This window comes from Acomys minous, assembly GCF_964271855.1.
Source record: "Acomys minous genome assembly, chromosome: 13".
NCBI classification, from domain to species: domain Eukaryota; kingdom Metazoa; phylum Chordata; class Mammalia; order Rodentia; family Muridae; genus Acomys; species Acomys minous.
Genome location: NC_140495.1, coordinates 97,238,064 through 97,264,703, shown reverse-complemented (window position 1 = coordinate 97,264,703; position 26,640 = coordinate 97,238,064). Strand labels below are relative to the sequence as shown.

General features: G+C 45.9%; 1 protein-coding gene across 3 annotated transcripts in view; it reads right to left on the bottom strand.

Annotated features, from left to right (window-relative positions):
• The window catches only part of SLC16A9 (solute carrier family 16 member 9), a 46,294-nt gene extending 42,204 nt beyond the window's left edge, over window positions 1–4,090 (bottom strand). Inside the window, exon 1 of one of the 3 annotated variants that reach the window (XM_084753982.1) lies at window positions 3,804–4,090. The gene's annotated coding sequence lies outside the window, so the exon portion shown is untranslated. Of the gene's footprint in view, window positions 1–3,784 lie in introns of all 3 variants that reach the window. The other 2 variants (XM_084753980.1, XM_084753979.1) reach the window with 2 other exon arrangements.
• Between the last annotated feature and the right edge of the window lie 22,550 nt (window positions 4,091–26,640).

The following is a 26,640-nucleotide window of genomic DNA, read 5'->3' as shown; positions in this document are numbered from 1 at the left end:
TTTCCCCTCACCACAGTATGGGGAGATTCTTGGGAACGGTTGCTTTGGAGATCAGTGGTCCCTCAGGAACTCTGGCTGCTCTCACCTTCATACTTGCGCCTGTCAAGTTTGCTAACATGTTTTTTATCCCAAATCCCACTTCTGCTCAAGATTAAGAATTTCTCTGAAAGCACAGCATCATGTACTAGGATGTGTTGGTTTGTTTAAGGGAGGATTACGCTGCCTTGTCAGCAGGGCTGGCCTCCAAAATACAATCCTCCTGCTCCATTGTCCTGATATTAGAGATGTGAGTCACCACACCTACCTCTATAGAACGGTATTTTAAAGTGAATAAAGACACCAAAATATGCCCCATAGCTGAATATATAGAGTGACATTAATCAGAACAATGGGGATGAGGATGCTAAGAGAAGACACGCCCCCCCCCCTCTGCAGGATCCAGGCCCAGCACTCAACAGTATTAATAAAAGTTCACATCTATTAATAACCTAATGATGCAAAGCAATAGTTCAAAGGACAGGCTCTGAGGGTGGGGACCAATGCTGGATGGACCATTTTCTTTCAAAAATTATTATATTATTTCTAGCTGTGTCTATGTGCATGTGTACATGCATGATGGCTGGTACCCAAGAGCTCAGCAGTTTCTGTCTGTTCCTCAGAGCTGGGGTTAGAGGCAGTTGTGTACCACCTGACGTGGGTGCTGGGAACTGAACTGGGGTCCTCTGCAAGATCAGTACACGTTCTTATCTACTGAGCCATCTCTCCAGCCCCAAGATGGGCTATTTTCTTAGTTGAGTGAACTTATCAAAATTCTTAGTCTAAAATTGAAATAATGCAAAAGTTGTGTGGCTCTCCCAACTATTGGTCTAACACACATTACTGGTCACTAGAGTTATGGACAAGGGAAATGGGACAGAAAGTACTGTTACCCCACTGGTCCAGGAAGGCCTAGAGAAAATCACAACTGGGTGTGAAGGGCTATTGGAGTCAAACACATTCGTTGCCCCACCTTCCCCAGCAATGTGGATGGGAAGCACACACTGAGATGTTAATCATTTACTTATTTTAGAGGCAACTCACACAATCAAACTGAAAGCCAAAAAGTTAGTTGAGGACACCAGGATCATTGGGATACATCACAAAGGTGATATTCAACCATGCTTAATGTCTTAGCATCAGGTGTCCTGCTTAGCCCCATCTAGTGTAAATTCCAAGGTCCAGTTACTCCCAGCAGCTGTGTTTCCTCTGCACAAGGCACCTCGCCCCATCTTAGGATCCTTTCCGTTAGGGAAAGCCACTCCCCATCCCAGTCTTGACTGAGAGCCTACACCCACCACAGAATTCCTTGTTATTCAATAATAGTACACTATTGGCCCTGCCTTTGGACTCCACCCTCCCCGTAATTTTACAACACACACACACACACACACACACACACACACACACACACACACACACGGAAACATGCTATCTTTCCAACTAGACTGAAGAGAGGACACACCTTTTTTTTTTTTTTTAAGTTTGGAGTCAATAATAAATTATAGTTTAACCCTTTTGTCCACAAAGAATCATTTTCTGTCTACAGAAAAACCCCAAGTGTGAACACGAGCTGGCTTGGAATACATGCTTTTCTTCTCCAACAATCTTTGATTAAAACTGAATGATGCTTATTGCTAGATGATTCTTTTACAGAGGGTCCCAGTGCCTCAAGCAAGACACTGATTCCTGTCTCCTTACCTGCCACCCCACAGCTGCTTCTCACAACAGTAGTCTACCAGTACAACAGTACAATTTTTTTTTCGAGACAGGGTCTCTCTGTGTTAGCCTTGGCTGTCCTAGACTTGCTTTGTAGACCAAGCTGGCCTTGAACTCACAATGATCCACCTGCCTCTGCCTCCCGAGTGCTGGGACTAAAGGCATATACCACCACGTCTGGCTCTACCAGTACAAGTTGAGGGGAAATTTTAATGTAGAAAAAGAACAGAGGAAAAATGGAGGGTTCAAAAGAGAGGAGGAAATACAACTGGGAAACCTGGTCCAGCTGTTTGCAACCTTTGGGGTCCAATGACCCCACATATCAGATATTTACATTATGATTTATAACAGTAGCAAAATTACAGTTATGAAGTAGCAACAAAATAATTTTATGGTTGGGGGGCCGGGGTCACCAGAACATGAGAAACTGTATTAGAGGGTCGCAGCGTTAAGATGGTTGAGAACCACCAGTCAGTGGCCATGTCTACCTGAAGCCAAGCACCTGCTCCGGCATTCAGACACCAGCCACTACCCACCATCATTGCCAGTATTGCAGAACTGGCAAAGAAAATATTTAAAAAGCCAGCCAAGAGTTTGTGTGTGTGGTTTTGTTTCTTTGTTTGTTTGGGTGTGTGTGTGTGTGTGTGTGTGTGTGTGTGTGTGTGTGTGTGTGTGTAGTTTTTCAAGACAAGGTTTCTCTGTGTAGCCTTGGCTGTCCTCGATCGAACTCACAGCGATCCACCTGCCTCTGCTGGGATTAAAGGTGTGCGCCGCCACAACCGCTCGGCTCAGCCAAGAGTTCTTAATGTCCTTCTTCGCCATCTTATCGCACCCATCGCCTTTCCCATAGACCCTTCCCTAGGGACAAGTAGGATGGCAGCGTCTCCATTTATCCATACCCAAAAGGGTGTGAAACATGAAGCCCGCTCTTGGGGCACCAGTGGTGCTGAATATACAAGATGTTGCCGGTTGGCAGGTAACCGATTTTATTGTCTAATTTCTATTTGCTAGTTGAGGGAGGATGTGGGTACTAGCACCTGTCTCTGTACTCACCCCGCGTTTAAAGCAGGCTGTCACTAGAATGCATAGCTTCCTTCCTCACGTACTCTTTAGCTCACTCAGTCTGTTGCCTGCGACTGTATAAGCAGTTTCTGCTATAGGGGAGCAAGAAAAATCTAGGCAAAATGTCTAAATATTACAACTGAACTGTAGCCCATGAGATCGGTCCAGTGGGGTTATTAAGATATCAACATAAATAATAATATGTAACTACGTAGTGTAAATGCTGCCTAAACGTTCCGAACTGTGCTGTGCTGCATAGACCTGACACATCCCAAGAATGAGGTAAAATCCTGACTTGACGGTCAAGCTCAGTGGCTTGCTGCCCTCTCTAGAGCCGCTGTGCACAGCTAAAACCAAAGTAGGTTGCAAAGGAGAACCAGAGCTGAGGCATGAGCACCAAAACCCTTCCAAGTTTTGCTCCTCTGAGCGCCCAGGTGGTGGAGGAGCCTCCAAGCAGTTGGGCTCCTGCACCTTGGAGCGCAGCCCGGGACTGCTTTGAACCTGGCAGGACGCGCCCGCACCGTGAGCTGCTGCCCTTGCAGTTTGACGCACCTTTGCGCGCCCATCTAGATTTCCCCCAGCACCTGAGCCCACCTCTCCTGGAGAGGCCTTCTGGGAAGTGAGGACCCACCTGGACCGCAAGCCTCTTTCTGATCTGCCACTAGCACCCGCCAAAGGTATCCCAGGAGACTCATCTGGTGGCACCAGCCTACCTGCGAGATCTCATCTCTTTTGCTCCCCCTAATCCATTCAAAATGCAGCTCTCGGATTCCTGGAAGCGTTATGCAGAGGCAAACACTTTTTTAAAAGGGGGTGCAGAGTGCGCCTCCGCATTCTCAGGGCGCTTCAGCCCAGGCAGACTCCCGGACCAGAAGCCGGCTGGTAGCAGTGCGCCCGCGGGTGACAGCACCGCCTCCTCTCTGCTGCAGTTAGCAGAGTGATGGGTCAGTTTCAGCCGGGACCTCACCAGCTTCAGGGGTCTTTACCTGTGTCCCCGGCTTGGCTGGGGCCGCGGGCGCAGCTCCGGCCGCGGCTGCAGATCCCGGCCCTGCTCTGGGCGACCGGTCCCGCAGCGTGTAATCCACAGCCGCCGCCCTCTGCCCCCGAGACACATGGAGTGCAGCCCGCCCGCCAGCTCCACCTTCCCTTCCACCCCCCACCCCGGGAAAGTCACTCCCGGGGTGGTCCCTCTCGCCGATCTCCTTTGCAGGGGCACCCTGGCCAGTCTGAACCGGTTGAGACTGCACGCCCGCTGGGGGAAGGAAGAGGAGGTGGAGGAGGAGGAGATGGAGGCGGTAGAAAAACTGGCGGTAGGGGCGCTGTGTCTGTCTACTCGGGTGGCTTCAGGCCTTGGTAGGATAAACGAGTGCCTGACAAGAGTCCCCTTAGTCCCCCAAGGCTCCCTGCATGCCCCCGCCGAACACCATGTGTATTTACGAGGAGCCGGGGCCTGGAAATGAAAACAAAAGTCGCAAGGTCTTCCTGACTTCCCCGGGTCACTGGGAGCCTCCTGGCCAGAGCTATACTCGTGGGCAGCGATCCCAGAGGAACGCGCCCTAGAACTTTGTGAAGTCGGTGCTCTTTGGCACTGGGGAGTAAAGACGCCAAGGTCTTTCCTTTGTAACAACTCCGCGGGAAAAGGAGGGCGCCCGGCAGCACGAAGAGGGAGAGAGAAATCTGTGTAAGGAGGATCAGGTGTCCTGAAGTAGAACCCTGCTAACTCTAGCTTGAGGTGCAGCAACCATGCACTGCGCGCGCGCGCACGCACACACACACCGCCCACTGTCACAGAAGCCCACTGCGGACAGTCCTGGGTGGGGTTCCGGCGGCTAACGAATGTGCGGACACCATTTGCTCCAGGGATATGCCTGCACTGTGGCGTGTGCTCTCGCCCTCTGGCTGCCCCACGCATGTTTTTATCTGTTGAATTCTTGAAGAGTACTAATTCTAACAGCTTGAGAATTCCCTTCATGCCCTGCAAAGTTCCAACATTGACAAGGACTACCTCCTGCAAAGTTAGTTTCAGTTCCACCGCCTAGCCTTTTCCAGCTTATTTCTTTATCTGTAATATCAGAATGAGATTCTCAGAATTGTGCCTGCATCGCTGAGTGTGCGAGAGCTGAGAATTCAGAAAAGGTACAGAATTGTGCCACACCCACCACTAGGAGAGACTTCAGCTCTTCTCCCCAGCGCCCCTTTCTATTCAGGTTATGGAGAAGTCCCCCCCACCACCCCAAATATCATTCTTGGGCCTGGAGAGAGCTTGCTTGCCTCTCCCAGCACCCAATTATAAGTAAGCCTGACTATGAGCTGCTGTTGTAACCACAGTACCAAAGAGGTGGCGCCTAACCTAACCAGAAAGCACCAGGTCTCATGTAGAGACCCTGTTTTCATTTCTAAGAAGCACACACACACACACACACACACACACACACACACACACACACACACCATCTAATCTCTAACTGGAAGAGAAATAAGAAAAATACCTAATTAGTAACAACAGCCCACTGTGGTGATTCCCACCCATACCCAATCCAAAAGGCAGATCTCTAGGAGTTCCGGTCTACCCTGGGCTACATAATGAGTTCTAGGCCAGCCTGGGCTACCAAGACCTTGTCTAAAACTAAACACTACCAATTAAAAACAACAATGATGAAACAGTAACCATCAGAGGAAGGTAGTCAAAACATGTCTGGGAGGAAAAAGAATGGAGACTATGCTGTCTACATCCTAAAAATGTACTTTGAAGAAAGAAAGGGGTCCAGTATTTGCCCTTTATCATGGTCTCCTTTGAGGTGGCTTGATTTTACTCACTACATTTTATAGCTGACTGATAACCCATGTGATTTTTCCCGCCGTGCTTCAATACAAAAGGCGTTTTGGAAAGCCGCTGTTGGCTTGCACGGATCCTAGCCATCAGAGTGCACGCTGATGATCACGACTGTGACTCAAACCAGTCACTGTCTGTGAAGCCGCATTTGGGAAACGCTGCCAGGAAGAAAGATGCTCACATTCTCTGTAACGTGAAATGGGCGCAGCCTGTTCTCTCCTGCACCAAACGTTCCCTATAGGAGTAAGGGAGGGGTGCACTCCTGTGTCTACTCAAGCCGGCCCCCACCTGTCCATGCAGACTGAAAGAGTGCCCTTCCAGCTTTACAGTGACGCGGGGACCCTGGGAGCGAGACTCACAAACAGTTGCAAGACTTGGCTTGTTCAAGGTGGCTAGAAGGCGTGCCTGGGAGTAAAGGGCATTGCGGCCTGGATGCATTCAGAGTGTTGCCCCTGTCCCTTGAGGTTTTTGGTTCAGCCACACTGTGGTGAGACATTGAGACCAACAAGAGAACCTAGTGATCTAGGCCAGCCCTGCCCTCGTATCTACAAACAGAATTTGATCTAGAGAAGCCAGGGGAGTGCCTCCCCCACCACACTGGGTCTGGAGGCACAGAGAGACCGGTGGAAAGAAAACTAAAACCATTTCCTCACACCCTACCCCAACTCCGTTTTCACTTTCATGGATGTAAAAAGCCAGGGCTTGCAGACAAAACTGGGGCTCTTGGCCCAGAGGTCAATTCACTTTTAACCAGTCAGAGGGAAAGAAAATGGTAGGCCACTAACGAAGTTGGATTTAAATGAACATGCCCTGGAAAGAAAAGACATTTGAGGCCAAGTTTTTAAAGGAATGCTAGTGAAGGGATACCGGGGATGCCCTACACGGAGGGGTTTGCTTTTTTGCCTGGGGTCACGATCAAACATTATGGAAGGGGTTTGTGAATATTCCCCAGGGTTCCATTTCTGACCATGTGCTACATCAGCCCTTGAGAGAACAAGATGGTGGCATTAACCTGACAATGTTCCTTCTTGGGTCTCATCTCAGTGAAGAAGCAGAAACCAAAGTGACAGGTGGGTACCTGCAGGTTCAGTGCGGGGAATCACCCTGGTCCACCATCTGCCCTGCTGACAAAGCTCTCTTTCCTGACTTAGGAAGAAAGGGCAGTGTTCTTTAGACATGTTTCTCCCCAGTTTATGAATGACAGCTTAGTGGCAAAGACCCTGCCCTTTGAAGCAAGAGTAACTAAAGAAAACACAATTTGGGGTTTTTGCTTGGCTTCCTAAGAGATCTGTAAATCATTAAGTGAATTCCATTTTGTTCTCATATCCCAAGAAACAACAGAAAATAATAGAAGTGGGTAAGTCATTCTTCTCTTCTGCATATACAGTATTTAAATTTAATTTTTAGATGTATTTATTTTTATTTTATGTGCATGGATATTTTGCCTGTATGTACGTCTGTGCACCATATACATACCTGATGGCTAAGGAAGCCAGACAAGGGCAGAGGATCTCCAGGAATTGGATTTATTGATGGTTGTGAGCTGCCATGTTGATGCTGGGAATTGAACCCAGTTCCCTTGGGAGAGTAGCCAGAGCTCTTAACTGGTGGGCCATCCCTCTAGGCCCTAAAACAATCTTTATCATTACAAATAACCTCGAAAATTCATCACATCACATATTACTCAGTTCTCCTGATTTATGTTTCATTCTTTTCTACCTTGATTTGTTTGTTTGTTTATTTGTTTTTGTTTTTTGAGACAGGGTCTCTCTGTGTAGCCTTGGCTGTCCTGGACTCACTTTCTAGGCTAGGCTGGCCTCTAACACACAGCAACCTGCCTGCCTCTGCCTCCGAGTGCTGGGATTTTTTTTTTTTTTTTTTTTTTTTTTTTTTTTTTTTTTTAGTATTCTCCACACAAATGATTGTGAAGCATAGGGGTGAGGGAAGAGAAAGAAACATCACACTGTTTGAAAGTCAGTTGGTTGCCCTGAGTCTGTCATCATCTCATTGGCCTTCAGAGCTACCTTCTCCCATTAAGCCTTGTTTTCTCTACTTATGGATGAGGCCATGGGGTTCAGAGGGGTTGTAGCTGCCTTTGATTTTCTTGGGTCTGTGATGGAGTGGTCCATAGTCCTCCCACTGCCTCAGGAAAAGAAAATGATGCAAGACAGACACAAATCCTGAATTTAAACATCGAGGACCATTTGAGTTCAGCCAACTCAGCTGAGAGCAACACCGTTTTAAACACCCGTAATCCATAACTCACAGGAGTCAACTCACATGAGATCATGATTTAAACACCACGCCGTGAGAGACCAGCTGTTTAAGCAACTCTTCCACAGTTGCTTAAGTGTGTTTTGCTGACACCGAAAATGAGCTATAGAGAGAGGCTAAGCTGTTGGCCCTGGTTACAGTAAGTGGGAGATGAGCTGGGGTCTCCTTGTGGGTAGCCTGGGTACAAAGAATGTTCCACTGGACTTCCACTCCCCATTGTCATAACAGTTGAAGTCAGGGGGCGAAGTTGTACACTGCTCTTGCATACGTGAATTTGCATTTTCTATCTCAGCTGCCTTGGACTTGCCCTGAATGGTTTCAAAGCCAACTGAAGCAACCTACTCCTCGGTGGCTTCAGTCCAAAGCACGCAATGATGCATGCCCCCCACCCAGGACCCACAGGGCTCACATTAACTCCTTACACAAAGGTGCTCATCTCTCTCTCTCTCTCTCTCCACAGAGAGATGATGTGCTTCTCACAGAAAGTATGAAGTAGTTTGTTCACCACTGGTTCCCAACAGCACAGTGGCTGGAAGAGAGCAGAGATGTGCCCGGCGATCATTAGTTGAATGACCAAATGGATGACCATGAGAGCAAGTCAATGGATGAATGGCGAAACTTAGTAACCCTCTTGTTGCAGTGGCTGATTGAAATTCCTTACTGGCTGCGCTCTGCCAGCCTCTATTCTAAGTATTTAATCCTCTAAAGCAAACTCTGCTAACTTTTTATTCATTTTATACAAAAGGGAAACTGTGAGGGTTTGGATCAAGAATGACCCCAACAGGTCCATGTTTTGAGCCAATTGTTCACAGTTTGTGGTGTTCTTTGGAAGGCCTTGGAGTTTTTATGGAATAGGGCATGGTTAGCAGAAGGGGGTCACTAGGTATAGGTCTTCCTTTAAAATCTATATCTTGTTTTTATGTGTGTGTGTGTGTGTGTGTGTGTGTATGTATGTATGTATGTGAAGGTGTATGCCGGTGCCATGTAGGCCAGAAAAGGGCATCAAATCTCCTGGAACTGGAGTTACAGATGGTTTTAACCACCCAGGATGGGTGCTGGGAACTGAACTAGGGGCCTCTGCAAGAGCAGCACATGCCCTTCGTCACTGAACCATCTCTCCAGCACCATGGGGGAGGCCTGAATTTACTCTGGCCTCTAGTTCAGGTGGCCTTCTCTTCATGCCTGCTACCATATGAACAAGCCACTACCCCATCTTAAGCCATCCAGCCACCTTGCGGTGATGGACTCAAATATCTCTGGAACTTTGAGCCATTGCTTCTGTTAGTGTTCCGGTTACACAGTGGGAAAACTAACCAATACAGAAAACAGGGCACCATAAAGTTGAATGAACTTCTCAGAGTAAGAGGGCATCAAAGTGGCAAAGGCAAGAGCCATAAACAAACAAACAAACAAAAAGAAAAAGACAGGCAATTATATTTACAACATGTGATCTCCATGTTCACGTGTTACAGTATTTACAGCTTATCCCATGTAGTAAGACACTGTCCTACAAGCACAGCCATTGACACTTATTCAGAGAAGTTGTGAATACGGGTGAGTGACCTTCAAGATTAGACCTGTTGATGTTCCCTCTTTTATGAGGGAGCCATTCAACCCCTCATTTGCGAGTCCAGCCACTCCTTCCTTTCTACCTGTGAGTCTTGAGAAGTGCTAATGTATCCAGGGGGTGGGTTAGCTGAAAGGATGGGCGTCTATGTAGATATGGGAAGTCATCACACTGGGGCCAGACTTCTCAGTGACGTAGCTGTGATAGGGTTATGCATACTCCTGTAAGTATGCACTTAGCCATGCACGGGTATGTAAGCCCCAGTCCTCACGGGGTCACCAAAGTAGGCTTGAGTAGAACCATCTTTTTGGCCTGTCATTGGTGTCTTATCTGGAGTAAATCAAAGTCTGCCCATGGGTCCCCAGAAAAAGTTAATGCAACAATCCAGGATCCAAGCCTTGGCTCACAATAACGTCTCGTAGCTGCAGAACATAAAATCCCTTCACGTACACAGGACAGCTCAAGCTCATTTCCCACATGGATGGCGTACATTCAATTGACATAACCCTACAGTACAGTTTTGTTAGATAACAGGCTAGGAGCAAAGGGCTCGCTTCCCAGAGACGCGCTGCTGGGTTCAAAATGTACTAAAGGGTCCAATTTCTTCTTGGGAAAATACAGGTAGAGTAGATGGATTATTTAAAAATAAACATAAGACTGGTGAGCTGGACCCTTTCTCCTCAGCGGTGCCAATTCCTTCAAATGAGCTTCTACCTCGGAATCAGGCTTCTTGAGTATATTATGGAACAAACTGAAAGATTGCCAAGTACTTTCTCAGTTCAAAGTGTCAAGTTGGAGAGCGAGAGAGCGAGAACATGACCTGTACTCTACACCCAGACAGAGTCCAGACAACCCCACATGTGTGGTCAGCTCAAAGACTTCACTCTGGGTTTCTAGCACGTAAAGGCCTTGCAACTACTAAAGCTGCGGCCATTTTAACTTCTTGGGTTATGGTTGAGATGATGGCCGCGACCTTACGAGATGAAAAATTAAAGAGAAAAAGATACACCTCAGAGGGGAGATGTAAAGTCAAGCTGTGCTGTTACTATGAGCAGAAACTGAATTGACACGGACAGAACCAGACCCAAAGGTGAACAACAGAACCATGCCCCACTATAAACACCAAACTACGTTCTCATCTTTATCCCTAAGGCCCACCACATTGGAGGTATTATTGAGTTTGGGGTTTTTTGTTTTGTTTTGTTTTGTTTTGTTGTTTTTTGTTTTGTTTTTTTTTTTTTTGGTCAGTGCTGGGGGCCAAGCCCAGCACCTTGCTCTTTCTAGGTAAGTGCTCTACGACTGAGCGGAACCCCTAATCGCTATGCTAGAGAAGGTATTACAGTTTTTACCACAGTACTTGTTTTAGGTAGGGTTTCTCATGCAAGAGATGAAGCCTTATAACCAAAAGAAGCATGGGGAGAAAGGGTTTATTGGACTTCCACTTCCACACCACTGTTCATCATCTACGACAGCCAGGGTCGGAACTCAAACATGGCGGGAACTGATACAGAGGTCATGAAGGAGTGCTGCCTATTGGCTTGTTCCTTCGGTTTGCTCTGCTTGCTTTCTTATAGAGCCCAGGACCACCAGCCCATGGGTGGCACTGGCCACAGTGAACTGGTCCCTCCCACAGCCATCAAGGAAATGACGCACAGGCTTGTCCACAGGACATTCTAGTAAGAGCATTTCCTTAATCAAGGGTCAATGTTCCAAAATGACTCTAGCTTGTGTCAAGTTGACCTACAACTAGCCAGGGCAGTATGTGAATATTATTCCAAACTGTAGGCAAAATATCCTCTGTAGACATGAAGTGCCCTCTGCCTTATTTGGAAGAAGATGCCGATGACACTGGAAGATGCAGATGACCCCACCTTCAACTCAATATGCATATGTGTCATGTTATAGTGTTTACTATTAATGATATTTATTTGTTTTGCATCTAGACTTATTTCAGTATTCATGTTAATACTACCAATGTGTACTATTATAATAATAGCTTATTTTATTAGCCTATTACTAGCCATAGTATCAGGGATCCAGGCAGAAAACAAAATTTATTATAGACACTCAAATGAAAGAAACTTGAATGGGGGGGGGGAAACTATATATAGAAGTCTGAGAAGGGTCAAAAGGGGAAACCAAGAGCAATAAAATTGTTGATGTGTCTAAAGAGACAAAGGTCAAACCTAGTGTTCCCAGTGCCTGGGAGAACAGCATCCATATAGAGGATGTGATGGCTGTTCTAGGTTGTCAACTTGACCACATTTGGAATTAACTAAAATCCAAACAACTGGGCATGCCTGTGAGGGTTTGTTTTTTTTTTAATTAACTCATTTGAAGTGAGAAGACCACTTCTAATCAGGATGGTTGAGGTGGGAAGATACACTTTTAATCCAGATGTCTTGAGGTGCCTGCTTGCTCTTATGCTTGCTCTTGCTGGCAAGTCCATTCCTTCACTGGCATTAGAGTGACTAGACTTCTTCAGGATTCCTGTGCATGCTGGAGACCAGCTGAGACAGTCAGCTTCCTGCACTGAGCACCTGCTGGATTGTTGGACCTTCTGTTGATAGACAGCCGTTGTTGGACTAGCTGGACCTCAGCCTGTAATCCAGTCTAATAAATCCTGTATATATTCATCCTGTAAACCCTGTTCCTCTAGAGAACCCTGACTAATACAGAGAACCAACATGAAGGACCCAAATCGGAGGTGACACTTCATGGCTAGATAAAGTGCCAAGCTGGATGTGGCTCTGCTCAGCAATCTTTTGAAAGTGCCCAGCAGTGGGCAAACCCAAGCAGAAGCCTGGCACTAAGGGAGTCAAGGCTCTTTTGCCCATGGGAGCCCACCTCCCAGGAACGCAGGGACAGAAAAGGGTAGGTCTTGGATTGAAAGCATTCTATGGTGGAGAGAGGCTCTTAAGACCCAAGAAGCAAACAACTCGAAAAGTCTCTGACATCAGATTCCCAAGACCCCCTTCCCAAGGTGACGTAAGTAGTAAGAGCTACTGAGGAGAACCTATAGAGCTATTAATAGCGCAGAGCTCCAGGGTTCCAGGCATGAACTGTCACCCTGCTTGCATGGCCTTCGTGTTGCAACTGCCTTTGAGTCATCAACGTTCCTGTAAGCAACCCCTCACCCACACTCTTGTAAGTATGAAACTCATTGATTCACCAAGTTGGGCTTTAGAGATAAGAGTTTGTGAAGGATTTCTGGGTAAGTCCAGAAGAGGTCCCACTCACAGCATCTTATGGTATCCCACAGCTCATAAGGCATCCTACAGAGTTCTAGCCTTACTGTATAAGAAAAAAAAAAAAGCTCCAAGACCTCTTTTGCAGCTGAAAACAGTACAGACTCTTGTCACAGATCCAGTGTCCTGATCTGTGTGGTTTCAAACAGGAGCTCATAAGGTGAGTCAGTAGATAAATGTACCAAAAGCAGAAAACAGCAAAGCTACTTTGCTCCTGGGAGATTAAGAATAGTACCTGTCAAGGCAGATGGTGAGGTTTTATGAGAAATCAGCCAGCCCTTATCAAGAGATGATGACCAGACTAAAGGAGCCTTACAGAGCAATGGGGTGACAGTCTTCGGCAACAGTAAGCAAGTAGCCATCAATCAAACCCAGACATCCAGATGGAAGCGTGCCAACGCCCTTTTACCTCCAAACAAATCCATTTTCATGCATGTGTATGCAAACAAAAACCATTGCACTTCCAAATCTACACAGTGCTCTCACCAAAGGACAAGTGCTTGGACCTATCGCTCAAACTCTTGTACTCACCAAAGTAAGGCTGAACGAAATCATAAAAATGTCCTGCACAGTGATAACTGCGAGGCATCTCTTCCCATTGAACTTGGCCCACTAGGCATCCTTGGAAGAACAAGGAAGCCGCTTCTGTTTTAATCCTTAGAATATTTTTCCATGACTTTCTTTTCTTCCTCCCCGCCCACTTCCCCCCCCCCCCTCTGCCCCCTGTCAGAACCTCCTTCTGTAGTCCCAGCTGTCCTTGAACTCTTGATCCATCTGCTCTAGCTTCCCAAGTACCGAGGCTGCTGTCATGAGGCATCACACCTGGCTTTCGATGGGTCTCTGAAGTAGTGTATTTGAGAGTACCAACTTTAATCAGAAGCACAGAAGTAGAGGCCGTCCTGGAGATTGACACACTCTGTTAGCACACACACAGACTACTCCCACTCCATGCGGAGTTCACCTGCCAATTATTTTAGGTGAAGAAGCAGAAGTTCCAAGAAGCTGAGCGAAAAGGCTCAGAGAGTATGGAGGACAAAAGCCCAGATGCTAAAGCCAAGACTCCCTCCTTAGCATGTTGACTTTTGCTGGGTTTTTAATCTCCTGTGTCCTGTTTTCTTCACTGCTAACACATAACACACATTGTAACAGTGGACCTGTAAATTATACCAGGAAAGGTGCCATTAAGAAGTGTGTCAAGTGCTTACTCGTGTGAGCATACCAAAGAGATCCACCACAACTTTCATTCTGGTCTGCCTGTGGGGCACAATAGAGGGCACGTCTATTACAGTGACCACAAACAGATGCTGGCATACAAAACCCTTCAAGGTACAAGATCAACAGTGGTTGTCAAAATTTATGCAAGAAGTTTCTGTGTTATCAAGCCTCCATGGCAACCAGGTAAGATAACCAACTAAGGCCAAAGACCAGGAAAGTCTTAAACCCACCCTTCAGGTGGTGGCACACACCTTTAATCCCAGCACTCAGGAGGCAGACCCAGGTGAATCTCTGTGAATTTGAAGCCAAGCATGGCTATATAGTGAGACCCTGTTTCAAGAACCAGCAGCAGCAACAGCGAGAACAAAAATAAGCCTTAAAGTTACTGATGTAAGTGGCATCACCCTCAACCCATGTCTCGCCAATATCTCCTCCAACTCCACGTACCTTCTGTCAACTGTCCTCCAAATGGTCTAAGAGGGCTGGGTCCTGACTTAGCTGTGATTCCTGGAAAGCCTGGTATAGTTCAACTTTTCTTTGGCATGTCAACTTATTCTTCACTAGATTCTTCAGCCAGTGCTGTTACACTATGCTATTGAATAAATCAAGAAATGATACAGGGTAGAAAAAAGAAATGTCTAACAGTTGCTGGCAACTGTAACCGTAATCAGTTTGACACAGTGTAGCCCCAACAGTGTAATTTGCAAGAAGAGCTTCATAGCTAAGGGACACCAAAAGCCTAAACCTCAGTGCTTTTAAAGGCTGTGCTTACAAAAAAGGAACCGTTGGAACAACATTTTCCTAACCTCCAACTAATGAAATGAGCCTCTTTCAATATGTAATCTATGAAACTCACATACGGTTTATAATGTAGAGACATGCAATTCATAATTGTATTGTAATTTTGTATTTGTTGACAGTAGTCAACAAACATCAGTATTACAAACTATAAAGTAATATACATTATTTTATATTTCATACCTGAACATACATTAATTTATAGTTCACATAAGTACATAAAAACATATGAACATAGGTATGAATATTTCATAATTCACCTTTGCTTTCTTAAAATGAAACTTACAGACAATACATTTTACATATGCTCCAGATTAGGTGCTGGAGTCTGATCATGATGAAAAGTTTCTTGGAAGATCTTAGCTGACTGCCAGCTGCAGGTCCTTGAAGGTAATGTGAAGGACTTTGTAGGACTGTAACAAGAAATAGGTGGCAAAGAACCCAGGCAAGTAGCTATGATTTCTGGTTGTCATAAAACAGAGATTTAAAGAAAAGTGATGAAAGTTTTAAATTCATGAAGTAAATTAATAGGATGAAGGTAAAGACTTTACTTTTTCACTTAAAAGGAAAAGATCTTCCTATGTATTCACTCAGGGAACAGAACTGATATATAACACTGTGTGTGTGTATGTGTGTGTGTGTGTACATATGTATTCATGAGTGTGTGTATGTATATGTATATATATGTGTGTGGGTATGGGTGTGTACACATATGCATAAATGCTTACAGGATGTGGTCCAGGTAGTCTACTAATGTGTGTGTGTGTTTGTGTGTGTGTGTATACTTGCAGGATATGGTCCAGATAGTCCACCACTTTGTGTCTTTTCTTAATAACTCGCTGAGTCTGCCTTTGACAGTTGAAGAGCTGTTAGACTTTTCTAAACTGGCTGTTCCACATTTATAGATCTTGAAATTCTTTCTCCTGGTCTTTATGGGAAAGGAGACATTTTTTTTTGGCACGCTGATAACTCTTAGGATTTCAAAGGTTAGATTGTAACAGCGAATCTTACATTTTTCATAATGAGATTATTTGGAGGGGAATACTCACTCTAAATCTGGGCCTTGCCCTCCGAGGGCAGCCCAGACAAAGGGACAGCAAAGATGAAAACTGCTTTCTGCCTGCTCGCCCTCACTCTCACTTTATCCATTCTGCTGCTGTGGCATTCCTTTACTCATGTTAGATTCATTTTTTTTTTTTTTTTTGTGATTCCAATATACCAAAGACCAGTAGCTCTTCAGGAATCCTCCAGGCCTGCAGCACCAGAGTGGAACTGATGAGACATCCGGCCTTGTGGACCGAGCAGCTACAGGGTTCTAATCGTCTCCAGTGTGTGTGTCCACTGACTGATGAATACATAAATAATAAATCATAGTGTATCCATACAGCTAGTACTGTTGGGCCGTGAAAAAATGCTGGTGCATATGATTCCATGATGAAGTTTGAAGAAAAAAAAAAGATGCTAAGTGAAAGAAATCATGCAGAAAAGAAGACTACAAATGACATCATTGCATTTGTATCGGGGCATTATACTAAATGCCCAGAATAAGGTTGGGTTAGGGGAAGGTGGCTTAGCAATTGTGAGGGCTAGAAAGGGAACAAAGTTTCCATTTGGGATGAAGAAAAATATTCCCAAAGGCGTTGTGCTGGCATATGATCTTTGAGATACACATTTTAAATTGCACGTCAGCTGACGGGAGGGACATGCGCCAGCCTCTACACAACCCTGTGTTCTATCTTCTGCCACAGAGAACATCTCCTACTATGGTTGTAGAGCACACAACAGTGACAAAGCTGACATCTCACAACCCAGAAGCATTAAGTCCCCATGTTTATTAAGGTGTCTATGCTTTTGATGGGTTCTGCATACCTTGGGGCCTTTGGACTCCCTGAGTCCTCACGCTTCCTCCAAGCCTCTATATACCTAGCCTCTCCTCAGTCAAACCTCCACTCCAATGTCACTTGCTCAGGAGAGGGTTCTTGGCTTCCATGAGGTAGACTAGTCTCCTCCACGTTAATAATGCTTTTACTGTATTGCTCTGTTTTATTCTCACACAGCTCAGGGAATCCTCATGTGCCTACCAGGTTGTTGTCTGTCTAACTTATGAAAAAGCCAGCTCCATGGGGGGGGGGGGACAGGGACTCTTTCTGCTTTGTTCTTCAGTGTGCGCCTGCATCTACCATACCGCTGGATACTGTGTGACAGTCTGTGTGGGAATCCATCACACCACCGCAATTGGTGTGTGACAGTGTGCATTGAGCAAATAACCTCTGTATAGGAAAATACTTTCATAAGCATGGCCGACTCTGTGAATCTGTGTGCCTGGAGAGCTCGCCCTTACACGTCTGGGGAAGGACACACGGGCGCTCCTGTGATAGCTGGAGGAATGAGGGAGTTACACTGGAAACCCAGTTGGCTACAAAGGGCTTCCCCTGCTCTCACGTTAATATCCCCTAACCTCAGTCCCAGGTCACACCACCGAGCTTGCTTGGGGCCTGTCCTGTGGTTTATAAATAAGTCTGAGCTTGCAGCTGGTCTTGGACTGGCCCACATGGCGTCTTGCCTGCAGTCTGCTCCGGACGTAGGACTGCTTCTGCTTGGACCATCCAACAGCCATGTAAACAAAAACTCAGAGCAATAACCAGAGTAGGAGCCATCACACACACACACACACACACACACACACACACACACACACACACACACACACACCACACGCTAATGGCTTTTTCTCAAATCTGGTCCCTAGCATCAACAGAAGTGGTTTATCCCAAGCACACCTTCCCTGGGGGCTAGGAAGTGTCCACACTTCTTACAACAGCTCTGTGGCTTATTTTCCTTAGGGATACTTCAAGAGGGCACTTAAATGTTAGACCATCTACCATCTTTGTTACTGAGTCCTTCCTAATGTTGGCCACCCAGAAGCGTTCCTGAGCTCAAGGGAGTGGCATATGGTCCAGATGGGACCAAAGTGCTCAGAGTAAAATTGGAGACTTCTCAGTGAACTGCATTTAAGTTTACACATGAAAAAAAATGCTTTTATGTTAAGGAAGAGAGGACAGTGGAACACTAGTGGTATGAGGCAGAGAGGACAAATAGAAGGGATGAAAGTTTAAGTGAGGCAAGCGATGGGAAGGGAGGGCAGAGGAGGGGGAGGGGAGGGGAGAGGCAAGGAGTGGGGAGAGAGATGGGAGGGGAGGGGAAGGGGGTGGGGAAAGGGATTAGTGGGTAGGGCAGAGGTGGGGACAGAGAATGTAAGGATGCTGGAAGCAGCTATATAGAATCTTATTTTTATAGGCTTCACATATATGTGCATTTGGTTGGCGTTACCCTACACCGAAGATAGTATTACTGCAAGAAGCCATGGGTTACCAAATAAAAAGCCCCCATCCCAGGTGTAAAACGAAGCTTGCCCTTGAGGTTTTGGTCAGGAGTATCCCAAGACTCCAACCCAGAAGACAACATAAGCCATCCTTATTGCTCTTGGCCGCTGTGATGACTAATCTTGGCTGTCAACATGACTGTATGTGGAACCAACTGAAATGCAGTCAGGCAGTTACCTTGCTGTTGCTGTGATAAAACACCAACAGTAACTTATGGAAGAAAGAGCTTATTTTGACTCGTGGTTCCAAAGGAACAAGAATCCATCATGTTGGGGAGGCATGCTAGCTAGAGTAGCGAGCTGAGAGCTCACATCCTCCAATGAATCCGTCAAGCAGAGAGCAAACCAGAAGGGACACAATGGTTTAAACTCTCAAAGGCCACCCCAGCGATATACTAGCAACTAGCAAGGACACACCTCCTAAATCTCCTCAAATACCTCAAAGCCAGCTGGGGACCAGTTGTTGAAAAGCTCAAGCCTATGGGGGAACATTTCTCATTCAAACCACTACAGAGGTGTGCCAGGTCGTGGTCTGTAAATGAAATTTCTGTCTGAGGAGATTTCTGAGAGCTTGGTGAGGAAACTCCAAGTAAATACAACAAGAGTTGTGTAACCTCTGTTTTCCATAGCATGGATTTCTTCTTGGAATGTGCTTCTGCGCCCCTCCCGGGTGTAGTAAACAGGAGTGTGTTTTGCTTCAGAGTACACCTTGCTGCTTATTTTTGTTATTCTAAAGTGTTTCTAAGCAGGGGTTGCCCTTGTGACTGTAAACAGCCTAAACTCATATGGCCCTGCCTCACCCTCAGACTATCCTCAGAGTATAAATTGTCTGATGCCCTGAATAAAGTTGGCTGTCACGTGAGACTTTAGTCAGCCTCACTTTTTAGGGTCTGTTCTCTCAGGTTCGTGCCACCAACTAAAGCAGTAACATCTGTTGGGTAAATCCCAAAAGAGGGATCTTCTTGGTCACATTATGTGAAACAGGAAGACGCCTCCACACTCTGCTTTAAGGCAGGTGGCACCTTCTGGTAGCAGCTCAGATAAAGGATATGAGGTATGGGAGAAGGAAACATTGATTTGTGCCTGCTTGCCCTCACTCTCTCTGGCAAGTTCATCCATCCTGTTGCTAAGGTGTTTCTTTGCTGGTACTAGGACCAACTTCTTTGGGCTTCCAACACAGACTGAAGACCGCAGCTCTCCATAAATCCTTGAGGCCTCCAGAACCAGATAGGTACTACTGAGACAACCAGCCTTGTGGACTAAGCAACTACCAGACTCTTGTACTCAACAGTGTAAGACAGATATGTCTGAACTAGCCATGCCATATAAGCCAGTCATAGAGAGCCCCCCTTTAATATAGATTTTTTTTTCATTAGTTCTGTTCCTTTAGAGGTATGCCCATGGGTATAGAAGTGGCGTGAATGTTATGGAGATAACCAACCACTTTCTGACTGGATTTACGGATTGCTTTACAGGAGGAAACACAGGACTGGTACTGTAAATCTAGCCAAGAATCTATGATCGGGAGCACCCTGCTCTCGGTGTGGGCACCCCACTACTGTTAGTCTGTTAAACAGACATAGTGATCGTTAACATCTCTAAAGCCATAGCTTAGTGCAGCTCTCAGACCTTATAAGAGAAGTTTCTTTGCACTGCAAGGTCATAACACAGAAAATCATAACTGGTCAAAGTACAGAGAATGAGTATCAGGGGAGTGCTGTGTCACACTCGGGACATCTATACAGACCCATCCCCCCAAGACTCAGCCACCATCATAGACAGGAACAGACGTCAGGGATGACCAGAGTGAGAAAGTATCTTATGGAGATGAGAAGACTGCTGTGCTCACGAACTCCGAGCAGCTGTGGTTGCCTGCACAAGGGCAAGCCAGTCACTGTTGTAGCCTGGCTGGGAAGGGGTTCACAAGCTATAGATAATTTATGGCTTCTGGAAGAGGGAGAGTATTGTGTGACAGACTCTTCTTAGGGAGATAGAAATGTAGTGCGCACGCGCGAGCACACACACACACGCGCGCGCATCTTCTCACTCCAGAAAGGGGGGCCATGACAGGTTAACGTAACAATTGCACCAATGTCCAACCTGAAGAGTTAATACATTCTTATTACGGTTATTAGCATGAGTATGGTTAGCCAGGCGTGGAGGCATGCTCTTTTAATCCCAGCACTCGGGAGGCAGAGGCAGGAAGATCACTTTGAGATCAAGGCCAACCTGGTCTGCAAAGCAAGTCCAGGACAACCAGGGCTACACAGAGAAACTCTGTCTCAAACAAAAACAAAGACACATGAGTATGGCTGAGGGGTTACTTATAGGATCAGCAACAATTCAAAAACAGCTGTATCACCAAAAAAGACCACCCTAACATAAGTAACAACTTACAAAGGCTGCATCTCTGACGTGTTCCTCACACCTCACACAAGCAGATCCACCATCTGAGAAATCCCTGCTCAGCAACTGAGCCGATCGGAGCCTCGCCCAATAAAATCTTTCTATAGTCTAGAGAGTTTTTGAGGATCTTCCAAGTTTCTCCTTTCCCAGCGATTTGTTTCCCTTTCCAGTCTCATGAACTTCCTGACCCATGAAGGGAATGTTGAAAGTTGGAAGAGGCTGCCTGCCACCCAACAGCGCCAATTTTCTGTAAGGTTGACCCCTGGTAGGTCAACCACACTCTGGTGGATGACCCCATACTATTGGAACCGGCGGGCTATTAAAAATACAAGAAAAGGAAAGGGAATAGGTGTGGATCTAGGAGGAGTTAGGCACAGGAATGGGGTGAAAATGGTAGGAATATATTATATGCATGTGCAAAACTGTCAAAGAAGAATATTTTTAAAAGTTATTTTATGGCTACCGTGTTCATTCAGTGCAGAACCGAGGCTTCTATTTACAAGGCCTTACGGCATACTGACTAACACAAAGCAATGGAGCTGGACGGCTGGAGAATATGCATGCCACCTAGTCATGGGCTGAAGGCTCAGCTTCAGGGGAGGCTGAAACAGGCAGTCAGCACATTGCAGGTTTGCGCAGCATGAGTGCATTTTATTTGCCCTATCCTTGAGTTGAGGATTAAGACACTCCATTACCATAGCAAGCTCTTATCTTCCAAACGGGGAACCGAGGATGTCATAAACTTCTCTGGCTTGATATGAGGTGGGGGGGGGGCTGGGAATAATGGTCAGGAATGTGGCTTGGTATCAGGGTCTGGAGCTGGGGCAGGTGGTCCATGGCTGCCTCTTGAACTTGCCATCTTCTGGCGGTGCCACCACAGGTAAGATGTCCTGTGGGAACTCCAGCCTTTTACATAATACCTTCGGACCTCTGTTTTCTCACTTATGAAATGGGAAGTCTTCGTTGACTGGTTTGTACATATTAAAGTTCATGGAGTATGTAAATACACATGGCACAGGGCACTCCAGTTCTAGACATGAGTATTGATAAGTAAGAAAGCTGCTGCTGCAAAATAAACAAACAAACAAACAAATAAATAAATAAATAGAAAACTGCTGCAAGCCAGGCATGGTAGCACTTGCCTGTAGTTCCTGCACTCAGGAGGCAGAGGCAGGTGGATTTCTGTGAATTCAAAGCCAGCCTGCTCTATAGATGAAGGTCCTGGATATCTAGAACTACATAGTGAGACACTGTCTAAAAAAAGAAAAAGAAAAAATTTAAAAAATCAAGCCCCCACAAGAAAGAAAGTCTCTGCAGGCACACATCTGAACTCTTCTCAAATACAAGACAATTTCTTCCAGGAAAACAGAACTGGGACGGACATAAGGCCACTTGACTCAGTCCCAAGAGGTTACGCAACGAACAGCATGATAAGTCTTCTGCTAAGTCATGCTACCTTCATCCTCATGGGTGCCAAGTCAGGGAACGCCGTCTGCCTCAGTCCGGGCTTGATTACGACCACATGGGTAGACACTAAGTTCTGTGAAATGCCGTAGAAAAGAACATGTCAGCCGATCCAGATTGCACACATAGGACCATGCTGCAGATACTGGTATAGTTTACGACGACAGTTCTTTCCTGGTGCCTGATGGGAGCTGAAGGTACCTGACCTCACACAGCTATTCTTTTTTCCTTTTCTTTTCTTTTTTTAAATAGTGTTCTGCCCGTGTGTGTGTGTGTGTGTGTGTGTGTGTGTGTGTGTGTGTGTTTGCAAGTACGTGTGTACATCTGCATATACACAACCAGCCACGGTATATACATGATATACATAGCAGATGTTATTAATGGCTCTTCTTCCTCTCTCTTCCCCTCCCCCTCTCCCTTCCTCTGCCCCTTTCCTTCCTTTCTCCTTCCCTTCCTTCTTTGTCAAACATGAAAGAAGCATGAGGCTCAGTGTAGTTAAGCCTCCTGCCCAGAGGTAGTACCACTGTGGAGCAGCTGGAGAAGATTCTTAATCCACTTGCTACACACTTATGCATGCATGCATGCACGCACGCACGCACGCACGCACGCACATGCAGATGAACCATGCTGGGGAGGGGGCCAGGCAGCTTTTACAGTGCAGGTTCAGGACCCAGGGGTTTCAGAGGCTTTAGGGTCAGGTTTAACTATCAAGCTCCCGGAAGCTGCTGCAGGCAGTGAGTTGAAACCACCCCCACAGTGTTTTCGTTACAATCCAGTGGTACATTTCCTGTCAGTCCCAATCGTGGCTCTGCTGAGCCTTCATTCAGTGTTGCCCCGCTAGACGACGAAGCCCACGAGAGGAAGCTTGTGTCTGGTCCATTGCATTGACCTGGATGCCCAGCATGGTGGTGGCCAGCAGAAAGAACCAGTGTTTGAAGAGTGAAGGAAAGTGACCCGTGCACAGTGACAAAGCTTATTTTTGATTCTACTTACTTGCGGATAGAAAATGCTTCGCACACACCTTCCCTTCTCCGAGGGCACAGGGTGATACCTACTTGTAATTGCCGGGTCTATAAATGGCAGACCCAAGCTGTGACTCAGGAGGTCATTCTGAACGTAGGGATAAGGTACGGTAGGCAAGGTGACTGAGGTTTGCTGGAGGACACATCACTTCTCTCACTAGAGCAGCGGCTCTCAACCTCCCTAATGCTGAGACCCTTTCATAGAGTTCCTTACGCTGTGGTGACCCCCAACCATAAAATTACCCCCTTGCTACTTTATAAGTGTAATTTTGCTGCTGTTACCAATCATAATGTAAATATCTGATATGTGACCCTTGTAGAGTCTCGACCCACAGCTTGAGAACCACTGCCCTCAAGGATACTAATAACCTCTGAGTAAACAATTTCGCCTTATGCCAGACCCTGTGCTAAGAATATACTCAGAGTCTATCATCTCTACAAGCTTGGGACGCAGGCCCTTAGGAAGCGTCTTAGGTAGGAAGCTGAGACCCGGCGTAATCAAGCCCTAAGAGGTCAAGCCAGAACTTGCACCTGCGCCATCCAGCTGTAGATGCCATGTTTCTAACAGATAGCCTACAGCAGGACTGATCTTGGCAGGAAACGAGTGCTTGGACATAGCTACGACTTTTCTTAGCTGTCCCTGACCTGATACCGGCTCTGAGAAACCCCAGTTAGGTGGGTTGAAGAACAACACAGTACATTTACAAGAGAGGTCCCTCCTAAGCAGGGGCCTTGTATGCAGGAGACCCTTTGTATGCAGCCGCAGCTCTTTAAAAAAAAAATATTTTTTTTTGTTTTTTTGAGACAGGGTCTCTCTGTGTTGCCTTGGCTGGCCTGGACTCACTTTGTTGACCAGGCTGGCCTCGAACTCACATTGGTCAACCTGCCTCTGCCTCCCGAGTGCTGGGATTAAATGCACGCGCCACCACGCCCAGCAAAAGCAGCCGCAGCTCTTGTATGCGGGAAGAAACCTTATATGAAAAAGTCTGGAGATACAAGAGTTGAGAAAGTGTCAGACCTTGTTAGTTTTCTTTCACGCTCAGTTTGACCCTACGTATTCCCTGGTTAAAAATCCAACATCTCAGAACAGTTAGGTAAGAGGCAGCGGGGGTCAATGTCTCAAAGGTCCAATTCCTTTCACACTTCGTTGGGCCACTTATGAAACCCTGCATCAAAGACTGGACCAAATCTGAGAAGACAGCCATCCCTTGGAAGAAATCGCAGTTGGTATGCATTTGTGACTAATAATGACAAACAAACAAAACAAAACAACCTCACCACCAACAAATAAACCACAAACCAGGTTCTAAAGGACTGAAAGGACTGATCTTTGTTTTTCAAAAGCAATTCAAAGGTTATATATTTTTTCCTTTTAATTTTTATTTTATGTGCATTGCCGTGAGGGTGTCAGAGACATAGGATCTAGAGTTATAGACAGTTGTGAGCTGCCATGTGGGTGGTGGGAATTGAACCTGGGTCCTCTAGAAGAACAGACAGTGCTCTTAACCTCTGAGCCATCTTTCCAGCCCCTTCAGGTTATATTTTAATACCAACCATTAGGAAATGCGGGAAATAAGAAAACAGGGAAAAAGATTGCATTGTCAGATGGGACATGGGAAAAGCGTAAATTTAACCTTCCTTTTCATGAAATATTTTCAAATGGGCAATGAGATAAATACATCAGGGAAATGATAAATATAGCAACAGACCAGGGTGGAACATTATTGTTTAAAAACAAAACAAAACAAAACAAAACAAAATACAGCTCCAGTTTTAACAAGATTATCTTATTAATGTACTTTTATTTACCTTTGGAGGAAACTCGATATTGTAGAACAAGGCCTTGCTTTGCCATGTCCTCACTTTGGCCTCAAGCTGGCACGCATCCTCCAAGATTCATCTTCTTCATTGGTCAAACATGGCCAGCATACACCTGTTTCCTTGGTGACTGTAAGCCAATGGTAAATATCACTCAGCAGGTGTTTAACACAAACTTTAACCTGTTCATCTCTCTTTGGGTTCTGTTTTCCCCAGACTCTCTCTCTTTCTCTCTCTCAAACAATTCTCTTTTATTCTGTTGGTTATTGTTTTGTTTTTCGAGACAGGGTCTCTCTGTATAGACCTGGCTGCCCTGGAACTTACTCTGCAGACAAGGCTGGCCTCGAACTCACAGAGATCTGCCTGCCTCTTCCTCCCAAGTGCTGGGATTAAAGAAGCCAAGTGTGCCGTCGCCACCACCTGGTTTCTTTCAAGAATTTCTATTCCTAGCTCTTACATATATGTTGGTGGAGATATTTCTTATTTAACTGTACAGTGTTAAGAAAAACTATTTGCATGTAAGTTCGTAAGTGTGTTTAAGAGTGCGTGTGTTTATCTCTTTTTTAATGGGTCTAGTCTGTTGTTATATTGTATGGAGGCGTAATGTTTTGGGGATGTTGTATTGCTGTGATAAAATACCATGACCAAAGCAACTTATAGAAGGAAGAGTTTACTTGCCTTACGTCATCATGAGCGGGGAGGCATGGCGGCAGGCAGGCGTACGTAGCAGGAGGGATAAACTGAGAGATCAAATTGTTAAGTAAAACCATGAAACAGGGAGAAGATGAGAAGTTGGCGGAGATTGTGAGACTATAAATATTCAAAACACATCCCTTCGAAACTCCGAAAACAGTGCCACCAACTGGGGGCTACATGTTCAAAACTCCAAGCCTATGGGGGAACACTTCCCATTTCAACTATTACATAGGGCCTAGGAAGAAGACTCAGTGGGTACAGTGCCTGATGTGCAGACATGAGTTAAGATGCCAGGACCCATAGGGTAGACATGTCTGTGATCCCAGCACTGGGGAGATGAAGACAACAGGATCCTGGACAACTCCCTGGGTGGGCAGTCTAGTGAAAATAGTGAGCCCCTAGGATCAGTGAGAGACACTGCCTCAAAAACACAAGGGGGAAAGCTACAGAGGAAAACAGTTAGAGTCAGCCTCTGGCCCCCAGGCTCAAGCATGGATGTGCTCACTGCCCACACACATGCCCCCCAAATAGAATGCTATAAATCCTTATAAAGTCAACTTCACTCATAATTTTACCTACCAGCTTTACTCAATGTCCTAAATAACAATGATGCTCAAAGGGAAAAATGTTTTATTTCTTTTTGGGAGGGCAAGGTGGGAAGAGACAAAAATCTATGTATCCCTAGCTGTCCTGGAACTCACCATGTAGACCCAGACTGGCTTTGAACTCACAAATCCATTTGTCTCTGCCTCCTGAGTGCTGGGATTAAAGGTGTGCACCGTCACGCCTGGCTAATGCTTTACTATTTTATTTTTTCGAGACAGGGTTTCTCTGTGTAGCCTTGGCTGTCCTGGACATGTTTTGTAGACCAGGCTGGCCTCAAATTCACAGAATCTGCCTGCCTCTACATCTTGGAATGCTGGGATTAAAGGCGTGTTTTACTCCTAACAGTGTGAATGTTCCACAAAAAGAAATCCTACTTCAATTTACGTGAATATTATTTGTAAACCATAAAGAACTAAGAACCTTATCATGTTGTGTCTAGTTTCTAGAATAAACTGGTGATGTCACCAACTCAACGTGACTCATCAAATCAACAA